Raw genomic sequence first — 14,700 nt, forward strand, 5'->3', positions numbered from 1 at the left:
CAGTCCTGCTTGGAATCAGACTGAGGAAGATGGCGTCAGCGTGAGCGGTCACAGCAGCTGCTGCGCTCTGTGACACTGGGCTGCTCCTGACTTCGGAAAGAAAATGCTTTTCTACAGTCTTTTCAGACACCACGACATGGTGATCAGGAATTAAGATTCGAGACTTCGAGACTTCGGAACCACTTCCACTGAGCATTGGTTATTGGACATCGGACGCTGTATTCATAAAACTATTTTATTGCCGCCAGCTAGTGAGAAACTGTCGCAGCCTGACATCAGCGTGCTGTGAGCAGCCCGAGGGGAGAAGAGCATCACCGCTTCACCACTTCTCCGCTTTGCAAGGTACTGGGCTACACGGTAAAGCAGGCAATAGAAACACTTGGTCTGACTGCGAGTCTGTGAACTGTCAGTTCCCTCTCGAGGAACTTTTGATATTTGACATTTGTGACATTGCACCACGCTGCTACGGCACTGAACTAAGCACTGGTATGCTGTACATACTTGAGTACACTCGAGTACACACCTGAGTAGTAGCGATTTCTCTTACCTCTGCTTGATTGTCCTCTCTGCCCCACGTCATCGCAGGAGCAGGAGCTTCTGGTGAAGACGGTGGAGTTCTGGACTTTTTGGTTCCGTCCAGAGGTGTCAGGGTACAACACCCAAAGACCCCGGAGTCCCACCTGCCTTGGTGCACAAATGAACAGAAACACGGGCTTCTCGATGGTGGCGTCAAAGACCAAAGGTTTATTACTGCAGGGACACAGAAGTCACAGAATCTACACACGGGCAGAATCTAGGAGACTGTTCGATTTGTACAAAGTGGGTTGCTCCTTATATACTAAAAATTGTGCTCTAGGCAAATATTTCACATGTCGGTACATTCCCAAACCTTTGTGTCTCTAAACAATAAATATTTGGCGTTACACAGGAACTGTCGATAATATCTGATACCAAACATCACGAAGAGGGGTTCCCACCAGTCCATCACAATCCCTTGTCAATATTGCATTCAAGACCCGGACCGCCTCATCGTAAAGTTCGTTACCTCCCCCTAATAAAGGCCCAGAAGGAAAGGAGCAGAGCCAGGTGCAGAAGATAGAAAAGCGGGATAAGAGATGTTTGTGGGTTGTAAATGGGCAAGGCTACCGGCTTCGGCCGCCTAATCATGATCAGGTACAATGGACACGAAGACCAGTTTGGCAGGACTGGCCTTGGGCAGAGGAGGCAGCCTTTGTCGAGTCATGCAGCTACAGCGTGATCTGGTTTAAGGTGCACGTGTCATGTAAGAGGTGAATCTCCGGCTAAGGCTACGTGTCCTTAATCAAAGTGGAGTGAATGAAATGATCAGAGGCTATTGCATATGTGAGGGCAAGGAACCACAAAATGGCGGCCACGATCTAAGATGGATGCCGTGTGTATATCAGAAATGTGTCAGTGGAAGGAGTGCTCTTGCTCGTAGCGTAGCGAAAACACTAGGATATATGAAATGGATCATTTGCGGTTCACTGATACCATTTTTATGTATTTCCGACAAACTTGAAAACACGGGTTCAAGTCGTCACGGAACCGTCACGGAACCTCAGACCCTCCTTTTGCCCTTACATAGGCAATTACTCAATCTATGTCTGAATCTAGTTCTATGCTCATCAGGTCAGTGACATGTTGTTGTATCATCATCCTTTCTCGTGTCTTTTCTCCAAATGCAGGTGGTTTCCTAAAACAGGTTGTAGCACAAAGACTACACAGAGCAGGACCACACTGGATAATCAGACAACATGAGAATAGGAATACTAGGATGACACCAATGACCATTAGAACTTTCCATCCCCACGCTGAGATCAGAGTCCAAAACCACTCCATGAAGGACCAGTTTCCCTTGTCTACATGTATTGAGTCCGAAATCTTGTGCAACTTAGAGATCGCCTCGTAGACTGTTGGAGCATTATTAGGAATAAAGACACAGCAGCTCGATTGGATCATTCTGCATACCCCACCTCGATCTGCAAGTATAACATCTAGAACCATACGGTTCTGCAATGTCATGAGCCTATCCGCCTGAAGCTCAGCTGTCAGATTGCTAAGGGCACCAGCAGTTTCGGTAATAGTAGATTCAACTACCCGTGTTAGCTGACGTATGTTTCTACTATTGGCCATAGGTCCCCAGAACGGAAGGAAGCCTTTGAAGAAGTCTCCAGCTTCCTGACCAGCGGTATCTTCCTTGCTGAAGACACCTCTCGCTACTCTTGTTCTGTGGTAATCAGGTGAAGCAGTGTATGTCGGAGGCAATAATCGAGCAATATAACATGATCCTGAGAAGTCAGCAGGCAACCATGTATAAGCTCTGTCTCGACAAATGAAATAGGTACCCCTAGCAGTGAGGAAGGCAGGGGAAGAGTTAGCCGGAAACACATAAGTCTCTACGCACTCACTCCTCCCTAGCTGAGCTCTCGGATTTCTCCCATTACCTTGCAAACAGACCTGACCTCGGTGAGGTACGACCCAGATTGGAGTTGAGCTTTTACGCTTGCTTTCTCCTAAACTAAGGCGATACTCTGAAGTATTCCAACTTAAATATACTCGCAATTCGTCTCTAGGGTATGATGGAGTATTATTGACGTCTTTGATCATGTCAATAATTCCCTGGACTAAAGCTTTGTTGGCAGAGTTATATTTAGTGGAACGTGGTGGACGTGGAGGATAGGTTTCGAGAGCATAAGCAAAGATGGTTTGGAAAGCCTGAAATGATCCATTATAGCTGTAAGGCAAAACCAGATATGGAATACCTTTATCCATAGTGTGAGGTATCAAGCCACATACCCAGCAGTCTGTAGTGTTAACTACCAGTTGGTGTTGGTGCAAGAGCTGTACAAAAGTGTTGTTGGTGAATTCTGAGCGTCGAGCTTGCTCATGTTCTGGAAATGAGTGAAAAGAGTGTATAGAGGAAACAGTAGAAATAGCAGGATCAAGGGGAGGTACTGTAGAAACTGGCACAAAAATCAAATTTATGCTAAAGACAATTCCACCCACCAATGTTGCTAAAACAATCAAAAATGTAACGGCACATTGCATCAAGAAACATTTGCTATGAAGAATTCAATTTAGTCTGTTTCTGCGAACGTAAATCACATTCTTTCGTTGCAGCGCAGGAAGCTCCATCTTCTACAATCCGCTCGCGACCACTGATGATGTGTACGTAGATGAAAATGCCTCTATCAGCCCTGGGAGTTCCCAGAACCAACAGAAAGATCGACCTTGTGTCAGACCCCTGCAAATTCAAACTAGGCACACAGCCACGACCCTACGGCTACCCAGACGGCAAGGCAATTTATTAAAAACAATAAACAATAGCAAACTTCCTGGCTGAAGGCAAAAGTTCAAAATATATATAAATATATCAAAATCACAGTATGCAGTTGCCTGCTTTATTAGTCCTTTTTATGGCTTCTAAGGTTGTATCTTTTCTTCGCTGGTACTGTCTGATCGGAAAATAGTGTATCACTAGCAGCTGTTGCAGAGTTTAAGTTCGTAGATAGCAAAGTTTCTTCTGATGCTGGAGACAAATGTTCAGTGTTCAAAGGAGTCCTTTCAGGAGGAGAGTCAAGTTTCAAAGTGTCAGTAATCAAATCGGCATCGCTGAAAGGGACAAATTTTGGAGTTATTTCAGATTCGGAGGCACCAATTCCCTTCTTCACCCAGTCGTCGTAGGGCAGCGGCAGTGGAACACGCTTTACGTGAGAAGCGTGGATCCAGTGCTTGCGACCAGCAACACGTACAGCTGTCCTCGTCGCCAGCAGGATTTGGAAGGGGCCGATGTAGCGAGGCTGAAGATTCTTTGTCCTCGCAAAATTTCTGACCACCACGTGGTCGCCGGGTTTCAGCTGATGCCCTGGACTCTCTGGAGGTTTTGGCAAAGCATCAAAGACCTGTTGATGAATAAGACTCAATTTAGCAGTCAAGTCGTAAAGGTAGTCTATCAACATAGGATATTCAATGGAGCAGAATTGTTTAGGCCTTGGCACACCCCAGACATTTGCCGGGCGGCCAAATACAATCTCATATGGAGAAAGCCCTATTCTAGAATGCACTGTTGCTCTCGTTGATAACAAGGCCAAAGGAAGTGCGTCTGGCCAAGCCAAACCTGTGGATGCTTGAATTTTGGCTATTTTAAGCTTGAGGGTGCCATTGTAACCCTCGACTAAACCAGCAGATTGGGGATGGTTCGCACTATGAAATTTTTGTTTCAATCCTAGACCAGCACACACACTCTGCATAACTTTCCCTATAAACTCACTTCCGTTATCTGACCATACAATCCGTGGCATTCCAAACCTAGGGAAAAAATTCTTTGAGAAGAATTTTGGCAGTTGATAAAGCAGTGTTGTCCTTTAGTGGGTATGCTTCTATCCACCTGGAAAAAGCACAAACTACCACCAGGACGTATTTTAAATTGTTGCAGCGTTCCATGTGAATGAAGTCTAACTGTATTACTTCAAAGGGACAGGAAGGAGGAGCAAAATGACCAGCTGGAGTTGGAGTTCCCTTGCCAGGATTATGCATCAAACACACCATACAATTTTTCACCACTCTCTCTGCACACTTACTGATTCCCTCATTCTTCCAAACCGGAGCTAACATCTTACATATCCCTTTAGAACTTATGTGCGCCACTCCATGCGCCATCGTCACTACTGCAAGCACATACGCATCAGGCAACATCCAACGCTGCTGTTCTGTCAAATCGATCCAACATCCATTCGAGTCCAATTTGCCCGTACTTTCTCTCCATACGCGTTTCTCTTCCTCAGTCGCTTCTTTCTGAATCTCTTTCACACTTTCCATTGTGTCCTCACACATTCCAGACTCAGCAATCCATCTTGCAGACGTAGCAACATACATTCTACTCATCATGTCTCTAGCTGTCTGTTTAGCGGTTTCATCAGCAAAGGCATTCCCACGACCAACATCATCCGTGATTGCTTTATGAGCACTGCACTTCACAATCGCAACTTCAGTCGGTAAGGTTAGAGATTCTAACAAGTCGTTAACTAGCTGACCATGTTGAATCTTAGTCCCATGGGACGTAATGAAACCCCTTTCTCTCCACAACCGGCCAAAACTATGGGCCACGCCAAATGCGTACTGACTATCTGTAAACACATTCACTCTCTTTCCCTCAGCTAAAACACACGCTCTCGTAAGAGCTATTAATTCTGCTGCTTGGGCAGAATTCTGACTCACTCTTGCAGTCTCCACAATCGTCTTCAAAGTCGTTACCGCGTAGGCAGCAGTCACATCACCATTCTCCAATTTAAAACATGACCCGTCCACATACAGCGTACCATCTGGGTCGGATAGAGGAGTATCTCTCAAGTCGATACGACCTTTTGTCTCTTCCTCCGTTTTGAAATAACAGTCATGTGGCTCAGAATCACTCGACTCTTGATCAGTCGGCAACAATGTTGCTGGGTTCAATACATTGCATCTTTTGATCTGAATATGACTCGCTAATAATGTCAGCTCGTAACCAGATAATCTCGCACTAGTAAGGTGTTGTGTCTTCGTTCGGTTCATGAGTGTGTCCACTGCATGAGGAACCATGACCACTAGCATATTGTTCATCACCAAACCAGCAGATTGTCGAATGGAAGCTGCAGCTGCCGCTGTAGCCCTCAAACAACTAGGCAATGCTCTAGCTACCGGATCTAATGTTGATGAGAAATACGCACAAGGGCGTTGTTTATCACCAAACTTCTGTGTCAAGACACTCAACGCGCAACCTTCTCTTTCGTGAACGTAGAGCGTGAATGGCTTACTGTAATCAGGTGTGCCCAATACAGGAGCTGAACACAAAGCTTTTCGTAATTCAGCAAAACTCTCTTGACATTCATCAGACCATGGCACCGGACTCGGAACATTTTTCCCAGTCAAAGCTACCAATGGCTTTGCTAAAAGTGAAAAATTTGGGATCCATTGCCTACAGTAAGAGGTAATACCTAGAAAGGCACGTACTTCCCTCTGTGTGCGTGGAACACTCATCTGCGTAATTGCTTTTATTCTTTCTGGGGTCAACTTCCTTCCCTCCTTTGACAAGAGATGACCTAAGTAGGTTACTTCTTGGCAGCAATATTGCATTTTGGAAGGTGACACCTTATGATTCAAATTAGACAAATGATGCAATAGTGAAATTGTAGCTGCTTTGCAAGTTTCCTTGTCATCGGCAGCCACCAAAAGATCATCTACGTATTGTACTAGGGCAGAACCTGGAGGAAGGACAAAAGAATCTAACTGGCTTTTTAAAGCTTGACTGTAAATGGATGGACTTTCACAATAGCCTTGTGGAGCGCGTTTAAATCTGAAACTGCGACCTCCTAAACAGAAGCCGAAAATATCCCTACTTTCCTCAGCTATCGGAATGCTGAAAAAGGCATTCTTCAAGTCGATGACTGAGAACCAATTGGCTGTAGCGGGAATCAATGTTAGCAAGGCAGTAATGTCTGGCACTACAGGAAACTGCGGAATTACAATCTTATTAACTTCTCTAAGGTCTATGACAAACCTATAGACTGGAGGCTTTGTAGGATCTGTTCGTTTCAAAATCGGCAATACAGGACTATTACAAACATTTCCTCGCGTTTCTTCAACCACACCTTTTTTAATCAAATCTTGCACAATCAATAAGAGTGCACGCTCACCTTCATTCGATATTTTATATTGAGGAATTCTTGGAAATTTCACATTCGCTTTCAAAGTTACTACATACGGTGGAATCTCTAGTAGACCTACATCATTGGGACCAGTCGCCCAAAGAGAATCAGGGAGTGAACGTAGCTCCGGCGGGAGTTTGTCCATTGACAAGTACATCGGAGAGGTGAGTCTTTTACCCAAAGTAAGCTGTACTCCTTCCGGAGAACAGTACAATGTCGCATATAGTCGTTTTAACAAATCTAAACCAAGCAGATTTTCATTACAACCTGTCGTCAAAATTAAGGGTGCTTTCAAGTGACACGGTCCAACAGAAATAGACAAAGGACCAGATATCGGGTTGTACACAGGGGCGCCTGAAAAACCTACGGAAACATTTGTTGAGCCAGACAAAGGTGCGCCAGGGAGTTTCGCATGCATGATAGAACTTTTTGCGGCACCAGTATCCAACAGAAACGGTTCGACTACACCTGATGTTGCTACTGCGACATAAGGCCCACTCTGATCCACTGGAACTGATACTACTCCCTCTCTCTGTCCATGGCTGTCCTAGTACCCATTTTGTTGAAATCCCTCTTCAACTTCACAATAATCCTCAACAAGATATTGCTGAGATCTATTCTGTTGAGCTGACTGTACATTTCGCTGATCAAAGTGATTAGAAGGACGATCATTAGTTTGTGGAGGCATAGCACCTCGTCCCCGACCTCTAGAATTCTGTGCAAAACCACCACGACCTCTCTGAGCTGCTGCCGCATTATTTTGCGCTAAAATCTGACAATCATTTTTATAGTGACCCTCTTTCTTACAGTACGCGCATTGATTCCACTGGTATTGAGGCCTGGTCGAATTATAATCTGTCTTTTGGTACGAATTCTGTTGCATATTAGTCTGATTCGTGCGAGGCGGATACGCCTGCTGTAAGAGAACTTTAGTCTTTAAATCTTTCGTTTTCTTCTCTGATTTCTCCTTTTCCTCTTTATCCCTATTTTCATAGTACTGTGCAGTCGCAAGTATTTGCGCTGTCGTAGATACAGCCCACGCACTTTCTGAGTCTTTCAATTTATTGCATAATTCGGGTAACAAATTATGCACAAATTTATCGACAAACAATCTCTGTCCTCCTTCAGTGCTCATATCCTGACCACTATGGTCTATAAAAGTCTCTTCGAACCTCGTGAAGAAGTCGGAGACACTTTCGTCTTTCTTCTGCTTGCATGCGGATAATTTATCCCAATTAACACGCAATGCTGGCATCAGAGTCTTCATTAAATCTATTATTCTACCAGGAAGATTAGCGATCAAAGGTTCGGGTTTCGCACCACCTATTTGTTGACCATCTGCTGCAGTGATAGCTGCCCAGTCACCACCTAAAGCAGCCTGATGATCCTCTCTACGAATTTTAGCCCACACTGGTTGTGGTACTACATTACCAAACAACATATCAATGTCGGCTAAGTTCATTATACAAGCCTCAACTGTCTGTGTCAATTCCTTGTAATATCCGGCTGGATTCTTACGTGGATCTGGCAAGGCCTGTTTCACTGCTAACACTTCTGCTCGCTTCCACGGAATATGTATCCATACTCTTTGGAACTGTGCTGGAGCAGCTGCAATACCCGCATTATCATCACGTTGTACTGCTTCGCGCCAAATTGGAGGAACCTCCCTCATAGGATATTGGCGACTTGGCTTCACTTTACCTCTTTCTAAATCTCTCGGCGAACGAAGAGATGGATCATTCCTAAAACTCAAAATAAGTTCCATCGCTTCCTTTATATTATCGCCCACTATCATTCCAGCAGCAAACTCTTTTTGAATTTTAATTAAATCTTCCAAATCTGATTCGACATCGTCTTCTTCTATCTCTTCACGTAACAACGAGCACATCTCATCGAAGACGTATCGTTGCGTTGGCTCTCCCCATTGCATAAATGTCTCTAACACATCTCTCGTACTATATCTTCTACCCTTCGAAATCCATCTGAGAGCCGTGGAGTCTAAAACTCCCCGTTCCTCAGTACTAGGAAGCTGACTCCGTCTCTGAACAGAGTCAGGAGTAGGAGTCTTAATCAGGGTTTTATATATAGGAGACAGCATATTAGTAACAGAATCAGTGATTCTTCGACGAACAGAAAGTGGAGTTAGTACACTCGCAGACATAGAGAACGCAGTAGAGGTAGGAATAGATGACGAAACAGTAGGAGTATCGAGGAAAATAGCTTCTGGAGCAGTAGGTACAGTGGTAGGTATAGGAGCTGGCAGTGCGGGAAGAGGAGTAGCTGTAGGAACATTTACATTCACCACAGGAAGTATAGGAACTTGATTCTGAGGAACAAGAACACCAGGTTGTCCAGCAACCGGCAATTGAACATTCGGGATGAGTGGAGCCGCAGCACCTTGTGCATACGGTGGAGGTGACCGTAACAGATAAGATAGCAGAGGATCGTTTTCGGAATCCTCCAGTATCTTAGCCATTTTCGATGGCAAGGCAGGATAGCACTTGTCAATCGCTAAGTTACGCTCTCTAATGGCTACATCTATGGCCTTCTCACACTCGTTAGCCTGCAACTGCTTAGTCGCTTGCTCTAGAGTTAACTCTTCTAGTTCTTTTTGCTCTTTCTTCAACCTTTTCATTTCTCTCTGTTTGGATTCTTTCCGCCAATAACGAAAAGAGTCAAACATTGCCGGCCGGGCTTTCTTCCTAAATAATTTCGCTTCTAAATTGTCGAGAATCTCTTGCTCAAAACTACCATGCAGTGGCCAACTAAGGACACCATCCTTCTTACAATAACGGACCCATATCTCATTATAAGTTATAGGACCCACACCATACTTACAATATAGGTCATATAGGGGAGTCCCAATCGGAGGAACCAGACAGGAATCCTCTAATTGTGAGTCACTGTTGCAACTAAAACAAGACAACATTTTCCGACTTACCATTTTCAGTCCGGAACACAAAACAAACAAACACGAAACAAATATGTGCACTCGAACCAAGAACTTAGGCCTACCAAAAACGAACTGATGTATCGATACCCAAAACTAAACCAAATAGATTATCGTAACTAGAACAACCAATGATAATCTTACAAAACCAAACCAAACCAAGAACCGATCAAGGATTTTTAACAATCCTCACAAAAGTAACCAGCTAGCTATCACTAAATACTTAACTGAGGCACTGAAGACGTCACCAAGGAGAAACCCGTCACGTTTCGCCGTACTAAGGACTGCACCACTTCGGGTCCAAGACAGGGCGACGGTCAAGGCAACGGCCCACTGCAGCCGTCCTGAACGGGAACCCTCGTGGAAGAGAACTTCAGGGCCACTTTTGCGATATGCCGGGATCGATGAAGTGGGGCGCCTCCCTCAGGAATCTTCACACGAAGCTTCTCGAACTCTTCAGGCTTTTGGACCGGTACCGAATGACGGAGCCCCACGTTGGGCGCCAATTGGAGTTCTGGACTTTTTGGTTCCGTCCAGAGGTGTCAGGGTACAACACCCAAAGACCCCGGAGTCCCACCTGCCTTGGTGCACAAATGAACAGAAACACGGGCTTCTCGATGGTGGCGTCAAAGACCAAAGGTTTATTACTGCAGGGACACAGAAGTCACAGAATCTACACACGGGCAGAATCTAGGAGACTGTTCGATTTGTACAAAGTGGGTTGCTCCTTATATACTAAAAATTGTGCTCTAGGCAAATATTTCACATGTCGGTACATTCCCAAACCTTTGTGTCTCTAAACAATAAATATTTGGCGTTACACAGGAACTGTCGATAATATCTGATACCAAACATCACGAAGAGGGGTTCCCACCAGTCCATCACAATCCCTTGTCAATATTGCATTCAAGACCCGGACCGCCTCATCGTAAAGTTCGTTACCTCCCCCTAATAAAGGCCCAGAAGGAAAGGAGCAGAGCCAGGTGCAGAAGATAGAAAAGCGGGATAAGAGATGTTTGTGGGTTGTAAATGGGCAAGGCTACCGGCTTCGGCCGCCTAATCATGATCAGGTACAATGGACACGAAGACCAGTTTGGCAGGACTGGCCTTGGGCAGAGGAGGCAGCCTTTGTCGAGTCATGCAGCTACAGCGTGATCTGGTTTAAGGTGCACGTGTCATGTAAGAGGTGAATCTCCGGCTAAGGCTACGTGTCCTTAATCAAAGTGGAGTGAATGAAATGATCAGAGGCTATTGCATATGTGAGGGCAAGGAACCACAAAATGGCGGCCACGATCTAAGATGGATGCCGTGTGTATATCAGAAATGTGTCAGTGGAAGGAGTGCTCTTGCTCGTAGCGTAGCGAAAACACTAGGATATATGAAATGGATCATTTGCGGTTCACTGATACCATTTTTATGTATTTCCGACAAACTTGAAAACACGGGTTCAAGTCGTCACGGAACCGTCACGGAACCTCAACGGCTTTCCCTCTCTCTTCCCCTTGAAAAAGAGAAAAACCATCGACTGCCTGTCCTCCTTCAAATCAGAGTATCACAGGGCTTCCCCTTTCCCTGCTTCACCTCCGAGGTGCCGGTCTTCCGTCCTCTCTGGTCGCTTCCTGACACACGTCATCTGCAAAACTAGAGAAACGGCCTTTTAACCCCCACTCACGTTGCGTAGTCCACGTATCCCACGTTGCCAGGGGGACGGACGAAGCTACACAGAAAGGGGGAAAAAGAAAGAAAAAAAAAAAAGGAGGAGGAACTGGGAGAGAAGATCTATCCAGACAGGCAAAGGCAGAGGGGTAAGGGAGCAAATGATTCTCAGAATTAAACTGAATTTCCAGGGGAGGGGGTGAACTGTGCAAGCATATACTGGAAATCAAACTGCAGTTAGAAAAGGCACTGGAACTCAAGCTACTGCTCCATTGGTCTCAAATTCGATTGCAATACCTACCCCATCTACCCTAACTACTACTACTACAGCGTTGTATGCAGTTCTTTCTACAGCATCTACAGCATCTAGAACATCTACATTAACATCCAGTATTTCAGTGAACCTCCGGGGGAGGAAACCCTATCCTCTCATCGCTGGGAATACAAGTAATACAAGCACCACAAGAATTACAGGAACTACAGGAACCACAGGAACTACAGGATACAGGCTCCTTACAGGCTCCTTACATAGTGAGCAAAACAACCATTGGAGGAAGACTTTCCACAAAGGCGGTCAGAGGAAATGTAATACAGTCTTGAAAACTCACTATTATTACAGGAGCAAGAAAAAAGCACAAAGGGGTACCCAGAGGGGGTCACAAACACCTGGAAAAAATCGGATTTGGACTGCCTCGACCTCCTCGACTGCCACAACATCCCAGTCAACTGTAACTACAACTACAACTATGGAAGGAGGAGAAGGAAAAAAAAGAGGGGACGGAGGACAGAATTTACAGAATATTCAGAATGATCGGACAATATCAGCAGACGGTACCGTCCTAAACAAGGAAAGGATGGGTGAAGAGGGAGAACTACCACCTGGAGTGACTCCAATATGTCAGGAAGCAACATACACAGAGGCAGACAAAGAGTATGCCATAAATCAAGGAGACCCCCAAAATTCTGGAAAAACAGAAGACGAGGCGGCACCCACATTGCATATAAAGAGCAGACATAGAGGCCCTGAGACTAGAGGAGTCAGGGCAAAAGAAAAGGAAAGAGACCTGGCAAAAGACCAGGTAAGGAATGAGACTCAAGAAAAAGGAAAAATCAAAGATAAAAATGCTGAAAAAAAACTGGAAAAGGAAAAAGTTAAACGAAAAGAGAGGGAGAAAGAACAAGAAAAGGAGAAAGAGGCGGGTTGCAATAAAGAGACTTGGGGTGCAACAGAGGAAGATGCCAAACTAGAACTAATGGCCAAAAAAGCTCAAAGGCTACAGACTATAAAAAATTTAAAAGCCACTGCAAAGAATACCGCCCTATCAGCAACATCCCAGCCAAGAATCTCTAACATATTCAGCCCTCTACCCAGGGATTCTTATGAAGTGCCAACTGAAAATACGCCGATTCAGAATCAGAATCAGAGGCAGACTAAGAATACTGACAAGGGGAATGAAAGCTGCAAGGATTCTCAAAGCATTCCCCCAACTAATCTGGAAGAAAGACTTACTACAGGTCAAGGCGAATGCATCAATAATGCTGAACGCAATATGAGCAGCACAGAGACATTGGCACCATTAGAAACGGGCACCACAACGTCTAAACAAAGAGAGCAATATCAACAAATTGATCATAAGAACTTGAACCCGAAAATGATGGACTCACATTCCTTTTCGGACACTCAAACACCTTCAGCCGGGAATGAACGGCGCCCCTCTCATCACTCTCACTCCGACGATAACTCCGACTCTGATTTATACGAAACAGGGATGTCTATCTCAAGTGATTCTAGTAAAGCCAGCAACTCAAGAGAATCAAACCTACAAAGGGACACTGCATCTCTGGAGATCTCTGGGCCTAATGACTCAGGATCAGACAGCGAAATCAACTTCAAGGAAAAAGTGAAAAAAAGAAGTGGGGGGAAAAAAAACAAAAAATAAAAAGGAACAACATTTTCTGAAAGAAGAAACCACAGATCCTGGCAACAATTCGGACTACATCAAGGATAGGCCTAATTCTTCGCGCAGAAGCCCAAGGATTAAATCAGGAGAAGCGTCAGGCCACAATGTTGAAACACAAGAGAATAAAGACTTGTCTAAAAAATCAAAAGAACCCTCGCTGAGTCAAGTTCTTAGCTCGATCAAAATGTTCCATGAGGATGTGAAGAAAGACAGCCAAAGAAATCATACTGCTATTGAAAAATTACAAGGAGCAGTGAAAAAAGTAGGCAGCATTTGCTCTGAAATGTCCAAGAGAATGGTAATGGTCGAAACTCGCAATGAAAATCTTGAAACAGACGTTGTTTTGCCCCAGAAAAAAGAAAAAGATCAAGATGAAATAATAAGGGATCTCATGGCCAAAGTGGAAGACCACGAAAATAGATCTAGACGAAACAATCTAAGGTTTCTTGGTATCCCAGAAAACTTTGAGGGAGAAGACGCAAGAGGGGCAATGATTAATATCTTAAGAATGTCATTTCCTGACCTGGAAGCCTGGGATTGGGAAAAGGAAATACAGCGGGCCCATCGATACCCAATGACACTAGCAAAACATCCTAACAAGCAAAACCAATATCCAAGGGCCATGCTGGTCTACTTCGGAGAACATAAGGGGTTTAAATTCTTTGTCAGACCGGATTTCGCACACGCAACAGTGGAGCGAAGATGGAAAATGCGCCAGCTAATCGAACCCTTTCAGAAACTTGGAGCAAAAGTATATTTGCAAAACCCGGCACGCCTGAAAGTCATATACAAGAGCTCCACAAAAAGCTTTACCAGCGAAATAATGGCGGAAGACTACCTGCGTCAAATCTCAGGGACAGGATCCAGTAACCATGTGAAACAAGATGAACTTGATAAAAAGACTGAAAGTAGAAATAGATAAGCAGAATTAACTATTTTTGTTATGTATTGATTTAAAAAAAATATTCTTTAGGGAAATGTGGATAAGTAATAAGTTAGATGACCAGCTCAGGTAAATCTAAAAACTGAAACAAAACGAGATTATCCAGGCCATGATTTAAATGAAACTAGATAAGCATATTAATTATCATAAGAAAATCAGCCCAGACCACAGGGCCCGCTCTTGCGGACGTCACATCCCTGGCCGAAGCAAGACCAGGTAACCTTCAAAGGTGGTGGTGAGTGGGGGGAGGGAAAAGGGGAGGGGGGAAGGCAGGGCAGGTCAGATATATTTCGGGTAAATTAGTTATGGAATGGAAAGGAAAAAACTCACATAATCAATACAAAAAAGAGATATATAGATGGGGATGCTAAAAATACTGTCATTAAACATTTGCTGTTTAAACGATATTAAAAAAAGACAGACGGTGGCAGTGGGCTTACAGTCAATGGGTGCCAACATAGTATGTCTACAAGAAACTCATATTGA

Source organism: Lissotriton vulgaris, chromosome 8 (genome assembly GCF_964263255.1).
Source record: "Lissotriton vulgaris chromosome 8, aLisVul1.2, whole genome shotgun sequence".
In the NCBI taxonomy this organism is placed as follows: domain Eukaryota; kingdom Metazoa; phylum Chordata; class Amphibia; order Caudata; family Salamandridae; genus Lissotriton; species Lissotriton vulgaris.